The sequence below is a fragment of the Onychomys torridus genome, chromosome 7 (genome assembly GCF_903995425.1).
Source record: "Onychomys torridus chromosome 7, mOncTor1.1, whole genome shotgun sequence".
In the NCBI taxonomy this organism is placed as follows: Eukaryota; Metazoa; Chordata; class Mammalia; order Rodentia; family Cricetidae; genus Onychomys; species Onychomys torridus.
In genome coordinates this window covers 15095271-15107684 of record NC_050449.1, presented here as the reverse complement: position 1 = coordinate 15107684, position 12414 = coordinate 15095271, and the positions used below count along the sequence as shown (strand labels likewise).

Below are 12414 nucleotides of genomic sequence, written 5' to 3'. Positions count from 1 at the left end.
CCGCGGAGGATAGCCCTAAGGATTCCGTCTCCACAGAGAACTGAAATAACATACATGTAGCAAAATTTTGTGGGAACTTCCTGGAACTGGGTTAAGGAAAGATCAGCATTTCAGGAAGGTGCAAACCATAGCAGTTCACAGTGATAAGAAAGTCTAATTTTCATTTTGCTCACCAGAGGAAAGTCCACTCCCAAAAAAACAGATGGTAAATTGGGAGGGAATGTTCAACTCCAAGGTTCTATCTTGGAATAATAATTAAGGGCAAAATACTTGTTAAATTTGTATCTTTATCTTTTCTTGTTTTTCTTAAAGGGGAACTGTTTTAGTGTGCTTGATTGAAGCACTGGAATTAATAACAATACCTTTGAAATGATCCGTAACGAACCCCATAGACAAAGTCTAACCATTTTATAAGCACAGGAGAAAATTCGTACGCAGGGACAGACAATGGTTGAAAACAAAAGACAATGGACTCTTGAAGAAGAGAGAGAAAGCTCCTTGATTAAAAGGCCATATACACCTTCCTAGAGAGATAATGGCACTGGGAATGTTTGGGGATTCACCCGAGTTTTACGCTGTCCATTAATAACAGCTTTCCCTATATTGAACCCAACTGTAAAAACTTGTGAGAATTGGCATTTTTTAAAACGTCTCAACAACGACAATATAGGAAGACATACAAAGGGAAAAGAAAATGGCGCAACGCAAGAAATATTAAGTTATAGGAAAGCAACTGCTTCAATTTCCTTATTAAATAATAGTGATCTATGAGATTTATTCAACTATACAAATTTCAAACAGACAAGGTGGTGGGTCAACTAAATAGGGATTGCTACACAGCACAACTTAGGAAAATGATGTATTGAACAAAGTGGTAGCAATCACATATAGATTTTAGAAATATAATAATTTTTACGCTGAGGACACCACAACTCAACCAATTGAAATGATCAGTAAGGTATCTATAATATAGTCTATAAGCAGAGTTAAGCACAGATTATTTGAAAGAGCTGGTTTGTGAGTCAGTGAAAAGCGAAAGTGAGAAAGAATGATAGAAAAGCCAGCGATATTTAATGGACTTATGTGATATAATAAGCTGAAATGTTTACGATTGGGAAATTCTATTCAATGGTCATAGAGAAGGACAACAGTTTTTAAAACAACTGAGAATTATAATTCCCAATTTAAAAAAAACATGAACTAGCCATATGTCATCTTTTTCAACTCCAATAAAGTTAACAATGTTACACCCAAGCTTCACAATTAATGTCAATATCATAGAGAATGGGGCTGAAACCGCCATGCAATTTTTCAGGTTTTCATTCAAAGAAAGTGAACTAATAGGAATACATCAGTATATTTTTCAGGATAAACCTTAGGTGCCTTTTAAAAATTTTGTGTTCAGCTCACACCTTTTCAGGGGAATCAGAAGCCTGAATAGGAAACACAAGCTAGTACTTTTAAAGGTTTTTTTTTCTTTTTTGTTTAAGATTTTTTATTTATTTAACCTCCAACTACCCCAGTGGTTTTCTGCTTCTGTATGTTGTTCTTTAGGCTTACACAGAGGGCACAGATCTTATTAAGATGTTGTGAGTCCATGTGGTTGCTGGGATTTGAACTGCCGGACCTCTGAAGAGAGTCTGTTGCTCTTTTACCAACTTGAGCCCATCTATCTAGTCTTTTAGGTTTTTATTTATATCTTTTGTATTTTATGGCAATTGAGTGTTGCTTCCATGTAAATTCTCGCTCATCATTCTTCTAAATGGCCATGTATGTACTTATATAAAGGCCAAAGCACGCTTGGCTCAGGTATCTTGTTAGATACTCAGAGGTTTAATACAGATGTTATAAGCCACAGTGTGGGTGTTATGATCAGGGTGCCTTTGGAAGATCCCATTATGCATGGCTAGTAATTTGCGCATCCACACTCGCTTGGGCAATTTCATAAATACAATGCTTAGGCTAACCATCATAAACTACATTCGTCTCAGAGACACATTAGTATAAATAATATTTTGAAGTAAAAAATCATAATCCTTAAGTATTATAGGAATTGTTTTTTATTTTCTTCTCTGGAATTTCAAATAAATCGCTTAAGTGTATTTGGTAACATTGGACAGCTGTGTGCCCATTCAACTTCCTCCTAGATACAACACTTCTCAGGCTGCCTCTTCCAATTTTTTCTTGTGCTCTCTCCTTTTTAACCACATTGAGACAATAGCATTGGCCTATTCATGTTCTTTGGAAGTGAGTCATCCCAACCTTCCAGAGAAGGAAAATGCAAACAGAGCTTAGAGCATTCTAAGAAGACAAATGAGGGTAGAAAGTAGCATTTTGGTGTTTCTATACAGGAAAAATCGTATATCAGCACACACATTTTCAGCGCCCAGCAAGAATGAATACTTTTAATAAGCCATAATCTCCTAAGTGCTTCCAGTTGTATGCCTCTCCCATTAAGAATGGCAGGAGCTAGTTAGAGCATTTTCTTATAATATGGAAGGGAGGAAGAATTTACTATTCCTGCTTTCCTAAATTTATGAGAAACGAGGGTTGACTTCAATTGTGTGGTTATTAAAGCAATATTAAAACAATGAAGATTGCATGGGTCTGTAAGAATTGAATTCTGTGAGACAGATTTCAAAAGATACAAAATGAATGGCACAGGGTCCTGAGATTAAGACTGTTTTCTTTTCTTGAGGAGCTGCCACATGGCCCCTCTTGATGTCCTGTTTTCTTAAGCTGTAGATAAAAGGGTTGAGCTGGAGTAACCCAGTGTACAGTCTGATGCTACTGCACCCTTCGGGGAGAACAATGAGACAGCTGAAGCTGAGGATACCTCCAAGGCCAGTCCCATAAAAATTAAGCAAACAACTGACAGATGAGAAGCCACAGGTGGGAAGGGCTTCTGGACTTCCACCAGGAGATGGCATTCTAAGAATAGAGGAAACAATTTTATAATAAGAGAAAAAAATTCCAGAGATAGGAAGAAAGCAGAGATGGCACCAACAAAAATACATGACCTGTTGTTAGTAAAGGTATCCAGAACAGGCAAAGGTTGAGAAGTTGAGAATAAGTCACAGAAGAATGAGAAATGTCTAACACTCTTGAGTAGGTAAGTTTGTATACTTTGAATTATGCAGCTGAGAGACCAAAAGGCTTGATGAGAACAGACACAAAAACCAACAACCCCACAAAGACGAGGGTTTCATAATGACCTGGTAGTGCAAAGGATGGCAGATAGCCAAAACCTATCATAAGCCATCACAGCTAGAAGCAAACTGTCCAAACCCAAAGAGCATGAAAAAGGACATTTGAGTCAGGCATCCTGAATAGGAGATGGCTCTGGTGTGAGTCTGGATGTCCACTATCATCTTTGGCAGTGTGGTGGAGGTGAAACTGATGTCAGCCAATGATAAGTTAGAGAGGAAAAAGTACATCGGACTGTGGAGGTGTGAATCAGCTGACCGTCAGGATGATGAGCAGGTTCCCAAGCATTGTGACCAAGTACATGAACAGGAACAGTCCAAAGAGTATAAGCTGAAGCCGAGGATCATCTGAGAGTCCCATGAGATGGAATTCTGAGACACGTGTTATATTTTTCTCTTTTATATTACTTGGACACCTTTTGAAAACAAACAAGAGGATTGGAGAAAAATATTATTAAACCAATACCCAACAATGCCTTAAATATTCAATGGAAGCAGTTTACCAATAAATTCCACACAGTTAATTTCAGGCTCATAAACAGCTCTCAATATTTCTCAGTTTTTATATATTCAATACTAGAATAATTTCATTATTGATCATTTTCTGTTATTTGTCTCATTCTATGTATATCTATTTTAGAAAAACCCAAATGAAGTACTTTTGCAAAGCAAAATCATTACCTACAAAACTCTTACCACAAGAAAATCTTCTTTTAAGATAAAATATACAATAAGAAATATCCTTTCCTGATGAAGTAATATTATTTATATTGATTTCCATTTTAGAGATTCTTCACTTTCTTGGTTAGTCTTCTTCCTAGATACTGTATTTCCTTTGAGGCTATTGTGAATGGGAGGTAGTCCATTTGTCTGTATGTTTGTTGGTGGTGTATAGAATAGCTATTGATTCATGAATTTGTATGATTTATATTCTGTCACATTGCTGAATTTGTTTATTTCTAGAAGTTTTCTGTTAGCAGTTTTCAAATATCTAATATATAACATCAAGTTATCTGCAAATAGGAATAGATGGACTTCTTTTCCTATGTGTATCCCTTTAGTGTCCCTTTGCATCAGCCAGAACTTAAAACACAGTATCAAAGGAAATGGGGATAGTTGACAGCCCTTTCTCATCTGTGACTTCAATGGGATTGCTTCATGTTTTCATACAATTGGGATGGTGTTGACTGCATGTTTATCATACATAGCTGTTTATTATGTTGCCATATGTTCTCTCTAGACCTACATTCTCTAGACTTTTATTAATAAGGCATGATGGATTTTGTCACAGGTTTTTTCTGCATTTTTTGAGATGATTGTGTGATTTTTGTTTTAAGTTTGTTTTTGTAGTTTATTGCACACATATGTTGAAAATTTCTGCATCTTATGGATAAAGCCAAGTAGATCATGTGAATAATATCTTTTGATGTGTGTCTGTATTCTGATTGAAGGTATTTTGTTGAGCATTTTTGAGTCTGGGTACACCAGGGATGTTGGCTTGTAGTTTTCATTTTTGATGTGTCTTTACCTTGTTTTGGTTTTGTAATGTTGGATCATGAAAGGAGTTAAGAGATACTTCTCCTTTCTCTGATTTAAAAAAAAAATAATTTCAGAAAGTTCTCTCCCTGTAAAAGTCTGGTAGAATTCATCTGTAAATCTTCTAGCCTGAACATTTTTACTTGGAAATATTTTTTATTACCCTTTTAACTTCATCATGGGTATGTTTAGTATGTTCAATTCTGGGCATCATTTTGATGGTTTGAAGAATCTAGAAATTCATTCATTTCTTTTAGGTTTTCTTCCTTAATGTAGTACAGGATTTTTAAATATTACCTTATAACAAATTTGTCTAAAAGGACAATGTTAAGTTAATGTACAAAAAATACAGTTTTAGTAAATGGTTTCTTCATAAAGATTCTAATCCAAAAAAAAATTTTACCTGTGCCTTCAGAAAAATATGATATATTCTGTTGTTTTTGCTGTAATAGGAATAATTTTCTTCTCTATGTCATCAAAAAGGATAACTATTTTTACAATGATCCTAAACTTGTGATTTCTAATATTCTTGGTTTTAAAACCTTGTTGAGTTTACTTCCTCAAGAATAGATTTGCATGAAAGGAGATGTGTGACTTGGAAATCCATACAGAAAGTTGTAGATTATTGGGCATGTTGTGATGCTGTAAGCAATGAACCTCAAGTTAGAAAATTTTACTTGTAATAAGTTATACTTAAACATATGGATTTTCTCCTTTTTAATTATTTATTTTACTTTGAGATCATAATATAATGCATTAGTTTACCTTATATGGTTTTCTAACTAATTTTGTTCATCCAAAGGTGTCCAAACAACAACAGAAGCACAAAATTTTACCAGTTGTCTTCACAGTTTCCATCTCATGAGCTTCTCAGATGACCCAGAAAATGCAGTCCATTCTCTTTGGACTGTTTTTATCCATGTATGTGGTCACAGTGCTTGGGAACCTGCTCATCATTCCTGGCTGTCACCTCTGACTCCCCACCTCCGTTACCCCACTGTATTTCTTTCTCTCCAACCTTTCCTGGTCTGACATTTGTTTCATCTCCACTACAGTCCCAAAAATGATTTGGGATATTTCAAACTCAAAGCAGAGTCATCTCCTATGCGGGCTGCCTAACACAGATGTCTATGTTGATAATTTTTGGGTGTATGGATAGTATGCTTCTGACTGCAATGGCCTATGACAGGTTTTGTGGCCATCTGTCACCCCCTGCATTACACAATCATTATGAATCCTCACTTCTGTACCTTCTTAGTTTTGGTATCCTTTTTGCGTCAGTCTTTTGGGACTCTCAGGTGCACAATTTGATTTGTGCTACAATTTACATACTTCAAGGATATGCAAATCTTTAACTTCTTTTGTGACCCTTCACAACTTCTAAATCTTGGACTGTTCTGAAATATTCACCAAAAACATAGTCACACATTTTATTGGTGTCTTTTTTGGCTTATTTTCAACCTCAGGGATCCTTTTCTCTTACTATAAAATTATTTCTTCCATCCAGAGAGTACCATCAACAAGTGGAAAATATAAAGCCTTCTCCACCTGTGGGTCTCACCTTTCAGTTGTTTGCTTATTTTATGGAACAGCCATTGGAGTATATGTCGGTTCAACTGTATCAAATTCTCCTGAAAACTGTGCAGTGGCTTCACTAATGTACACAGTGGTCACACCTATGCTGAATCCTTTCATCTACAGCCTGAGGAACAAGGACATTCAAAGTGCCCTCTGGAAGTTGCAGAAAAGAACAAAGTAATTACACAACATCTTCCATCATTTCTGAAGGTTGAGTTTCTAGCCCAACTAGCTATACATAAAAACACAACCTCTTTGGTGTTATGGCTTACATCTCACTTCACTAGTACCTACATGCATATTTCTTCCACTTGTCTTTAATTGAATTGAATAAGAATACCTAGATCTTGTCTTCTCTTAAACATAAATAAATCAATATATCTAGGAAAGCCCACAATTTCAGAGTAAAGACCCTAGCTTTATAGTTAAATAGTTATGTTCCTTTTATATTTTCAAAACTAATACCCCTTTTCAAAGCCCATGTATACTTTATTTTAAGACATATGTTTAAGTTAACATATCCAGGGAACATATTGCAGTTTTAAAATACTGATGAATTAAGAAATAAGTTCAACTTCACTATCCAGCAGATAAATGCAAATCAAAACTAAACTGATATTCCATCTCATCCAAATCACAACGACAATGATTAAGAAAATAAATAACAGTGACTTACAGCAAGCATATGGATAAAAGAGAACATTTATAAATCACCAATGGGAATATAAACTACACCAGTAACTATGTAAGTCATATGGAACTTCCTAAGGCAATTCAACATGGATCTTCCTTATGACCCAGCTCTACCATTCCTGGGTATGTATGCAAAGAACTCCAACTCAACATATCATATAAATAATTTTCAGTCAATGTTTATTGCAACTTTACTCACAATATCTATGTTAGGAGGAACCTGCATTGTGAAAAATAGAATGAGTGAAGAAAATATGAGAATTTTTTTGTACACAACAGAATGTTCTTAAACCATGATTACCAAAATAGTATCATTTGTAGAAAAAGTGGATCATCTAGAGATTATCATATTGAGTAAGTTATGCCAGTTTCAGAAAGAAAAATAATTGTTTTCTGTCATTCATGGTTCCTAGAATGTATACAGATACATAAAATCATGTATGTCTGATCAACATGAAGTCTCTGGGGGAACAATAAAGACTAATAAGATGGACTAGGGAGAAAGTAGATGTATGATGGGAATATACTCATCAAATAATGTAGACTTGAATGAATATTTAAAATAAATTAATTTTGAAAATATTTCTGATGGCATCTCATAAACAAAGACTCTTATTTAGATGGATCTTTATACTATGGTCATTTCCACCCTATCCACCCTTCATTTAGTACCTCCAATTCAACCACAAACATAAACATACCAAGTTCAAACCCTTTTTTTATTTAAATAGCTCTCGGTCCCATTAGTGCTGCTCACATAATGTAGAGTGTAATCCACCTACTGGAACAGGGGAAATCTACCAGCAGCCACATCCCCAGAGAAATAATGATTCTCCTGCACTGGGTGGCTAAGAAATGCCAATTGCTTCACAGTTGTGGTGGGGATTTGTGAACACCTCCAGCACACATGGTGGGATTTTGGCTGCCCTAGTAATATTCTGTAGATCTTATGCAGGTAACAACAGCTACTATGAGTTTGTCTGTCAAGTAGATATGCCCTGCCGTTTCAGAAGACATCATTTCATATCACTTTTCCCATCCTACATCTTTTTCATTGTTTCTATACCCTCTTCTGCAAATGGTCTCTCAGCTTTGGGAGGGGGTTGGTGTTAATAAAATATCCCAAATAGGGCTGAACACTTACAGTCACTTATCTAAATATTTTCACCAGTTACATGTCTCTAAATTGACTGCTGCCCACTTTAAGAAGACTCTTCTCTGACCAAGTTTGAGAGGATTCAAGACTTATGGGTATAAACATAAAAATTAGAGTCTAGCAAGTAGGTTCCACATGATCTCCCAAACTATGGACTTCTGAGCAGTTTTATTGTATTTTACATGAAATTCCATTTGCTGAAGAGGCCTGAAATCTAGTCACCCCATAAGAGGTAGGCCACTCTTATACCAGTGAACACGTCATCCTTGCAAGTTGGTATTAGAGCATGGAGGGCCCAACACTGGGTAAAACCAATAATACCTTTTCTCCCCAGAAAGTTGAATAGCACCTTCTGGCATTTTGAAAATTACTGAGTAATGAGGAAGGTTCCAAGGTGGTTTGAAATTGATTTCTCTATGTTCTGAAGCTAAAGAGTGTGGTGTCTTCAGGAATAGCATCTTACCTTTTAGTTTTGGTGGATAACTGAGAGCAATGGCAAAAGCCCTGTGTTGTTTGGTGGACCCCTGGAAACTCCCTGACTAATAACGCATAGAGAGATTTATCCCACATCCTACTTCGATTTTTATTTAATATCCCATGACTTCTGAGAGCAGTATTGTGTACCCACAAAGTGTACCTTTGTTTTTTTTTTATTTTCTTTAATTGCATTTTGAAACTGATTTATTAACTAATGTTTCTACAGGCAATTCCATATCTCCTTAGTTTTTTAACTCATCCCCTACCCAGCACCTCTCAACTCCCACATCCTTCTGCCATCTTCCATGCTTACACCTCTAAGCACTAAAATACCTCTGTCTTGCATCACATGTTTCTTGCTATACCTATCAATAATAATTTTATTATTATTTGATTGCAGGAAAGTAAATTCCATATAGGTTTTTCTTGTGCCCTTCCTTTAGGTTACGTCGCCTCTACCTCCTGACTTCCCAAAGCTTTCCATGACCCTTCCTGGATACGTTAGTTCATATTCAATATGCCTTCTTTTTACGTCTGTCTTAACTATGATTGACTATCCAGACTCCTATAATGCATTTTCTCACCAATGGCTCATTTTTACTTTCCATACCACTTACGCTCCAAGTAAAACACACTAAAACAAAAGATTAGAAGCTAATAGTTACACAGGAGAGGAAACATGCAGTATTTGTCTTTCTGGGCCCTAGCTGCTTGGTCAGTTTTTCCCCAGTTCCATTCATCTATCTATAATTTTTAATATTTTATTATTTGCAACTGATTACTATTCCATTGTGTATATATACCACCTTTTAGTCCATTCATATACTGGTGGGCTTCTTCATCCATTCTGTGTCCTAGCTATTGTGAGTAGAGAAGCAATGAACATAGTTGTATAAGCATTTTTGTAGTAGGATAAGGTACAGGTGTATATATGCTCAGGAGTTCTGTGGCTGGGCCACATACTACTTCTCTTTCTATTTTTGTTTTAGAAACCTCTAGGCCAATTTCTAAAATGATAACAGTAGTTTACACTCCCACCAACAGTGACTAAGGCTTCTCTTACAGCCCCCTAAACAGAAGCAATTGTTACTTGTATTCCCAAGGAAGATAATTCTGACTAGGGTGAGACAAATCTTGAAGTATTAATCCACATTTTCCTGGTGACAAGCACTTCTTAATTGTTCACTAGCCATTTGTATTTCTTCTTGGAAGAATTTTCTGTTCAGTCCAGGGGCCATTTTTAAACTTTTTCTATTTTTTATTTTATTTTATTCTTATTTTATTTATTTTTCTTTTTTTCCGCTTTTTAAAAAATTATATTTGAGTTTTAATATTACACATCAGCCATGGGTTCCCCTCTCCTCCCCCCTCCTGCCCCCACTCCCACCTTCCCCCATCCCCTCCCCTCCATTCCCATCTCCTCCAGGGCCAAGACTCTCCTGGGGATTCATTTAAACTTGGTGGATTCAGTACAGGCAGGTCCAGTCCCCTCATTCCAGGCTGAGCAAAGTGTCCCTGTATAAGCCCCAGGATCCAAACAGCCAGCTCATGCACTAAGAACAGGTCCAGGTCCCACTGCTTGGGTGCCTCCCAAGCAGTTCAAGCTATTCAATTGTCTCACTTATCCAGAGGGCCTGATCCAGCCGGGGGCTCCATAGCCTTTGGTTCACAATTCATGTGCTTCCATTCCTCTGGCCTTTCGTCCCAGTGCTTTTTCCAATCCTGGGCTCAACAATTCACGCTCCCACAGTCCCTTCTCGACAACTGGACACACAGAGCTCCACCTGGGGCCTGGCTGAGGATCTCTGCATCCACTTCCATCAGTCACTGGATGAGAGTTCCAGCACGACCTTCAGGGTGTTTGGCCATCTGATCACCTGACTAGGTCAGATCAGGCATTCTCTTGAACACTGCCAGCAGTCTACAGAGGATACATCACTGTGGACCTCAGGGGACCTCCCCAGCACTCTGCCCACTCCTATTCTCATGTGGTCCTCATCCATCATGGTCTACCATTCCTTGTTCCTGATCCAGCTGGGATATTCTGCTCCCCCAAGCCTCCCTTCCCTCAAACCTTGCCCTTCATTTCTCCTACTCTCGTCCAGGTTGTTCATGTAGATCTCATCCATTTCTCTGTCATTGGGTGATCCCTGTGTCTTTCCTAGGGTCCCATTTTCTAGGTAGCCTCCCTGGAGTTGTGTAGCGGTCTAGTCATCTTTGTTTTACATTTAGTATCCTCCTATGAGTGAGTACATACCATGTTTGTCTTTCTGAGTCTGGGTTACCTCACTCAGGATGATATTTTCTAGATCCATCCATATGCCTGCAAACATCATGATGTCATTGTTTTTCTCTGCTGAGTAGTACTTCATTGTGTATATGTACAATATTTTCTTTATCCATTCTTCAGTTGAAGGGCATCTAGGTTGTTTCCAGGTTCTGGCTATTACAAACAATGCTGATAGGAACATAGCTGAGCAAATGCCCTTGTGGTATGATTGAGCATTCCTTGGGTATATTCCCAAGAGTGCTACAGCTGGGTCTTGGGGGAGATGGATTCCCAATTTTCTAAGGAAGCGCCATATTGATTTCCAAAATGGCTGTACAAGCTTGCATTCCCACCAGCAGTGAAGGAGAGTTCCCCTTGTTCCACATCCTCTCCAGCATAAGCTGTCTTCTGTGTTTTTGATCTTAGCCACTCTGACAGGTGTAAGGTGGTATGTCAGACTCGTTTTGATTTGCATTTCCCAGATAATTAGGGATGTTGAGCAATTCCTTAAATGTCTTTCAGCCATTTGAACTTCCTCTGTGGAGAATTCTCTGTTTAGTTCTATAGCCCATTTCTGAATTGGACTCTTGGGCATTTTGATGTCTAATTTCTTGAGTTCTTTATATATTCTGGATATAGCCCTCTGTCAGATGTGGGGTTGGTGAAGACCTTTTCCCATTCTGTAGGCTGTCACTTTGTCTTGTTGACCATGTCCTTTGCTCTACAAAAGCTTCTCAGTTTCAACAGGTCCCATTGATTGATTGTTTCTCTCATTGTCTGTGCTACTGCTGTTATATTTAGAAAGTGATCTCTGGTGCCAATGCGTTCAGGAGTACTTCCTACTTTCTCTTCTATCAGGCTCAGAGTAACTGGATTTATGTTGAGGTCTTTGATCCAGTTGGACTTAAGGTTTGTGCAGGGTGACAGATATGGATCTATTTGCAGCCTTCTACACATGGACATCCAGTTATACCAGCACCATTTGTTGAAGATGCTTTCTTTTTTCTATTGTACATTTTTGGCTTCTTTGTCAAAAATTATATGTTCATAGGTGTGTGGGTTAATGTCAGGGTCTTCAATTTGATTCCATTGATCCACATGTCAGTTTTTATGCCAGTACCAAGGTGTTTTTATTACTGAAGCTCTATAGTAGAGCTTGAGGTCGGGGATTGTGATGGCTCCAGAGGTTCTTTTATTGTACACGATTCTTTTGGCTGTCCTGTTTTTTTTTTTTTTTTTCCTTATGAATTTGAGTATTATTCTTTCCAGATCTGCAAAGAATTATGTTGGTAATTTGATGGGAATTGCATGGAATCTGTAGATTGCTTTTGGTAAGATCGCCATTTTTACTATGTTAATCCTGCCTGTCCATGAGCATGGGAGGACTTTCCATTTTCTGACATCTTCAATTTTTTTTTCAGGGACTTAAAAGTTCTTGTCATATAGGTCCTTCACGTGCTTAGTTAGAGTAACCCCAAGGTATTTTATATAATTTGTGG

The 12414-nt window shown here is 37.4% G+C and overlaps 2 pseudogenes; one reads left to right on the top strand and one right to left on the bottom strand.

Annotated features, from left to right (window-relative positions):
• Positions 1-2582: 2582 nt before the first annotated feature.
• Positions 2583-5600, bottom strand: LOC118586952 (annotated as a pseudogene).
• LOC118586669 lies at positions 5601-6528 on the top strand (annotated as a pseudogene).
• Positions 6529-12414: the final 5886 nt, after the last annotated feature.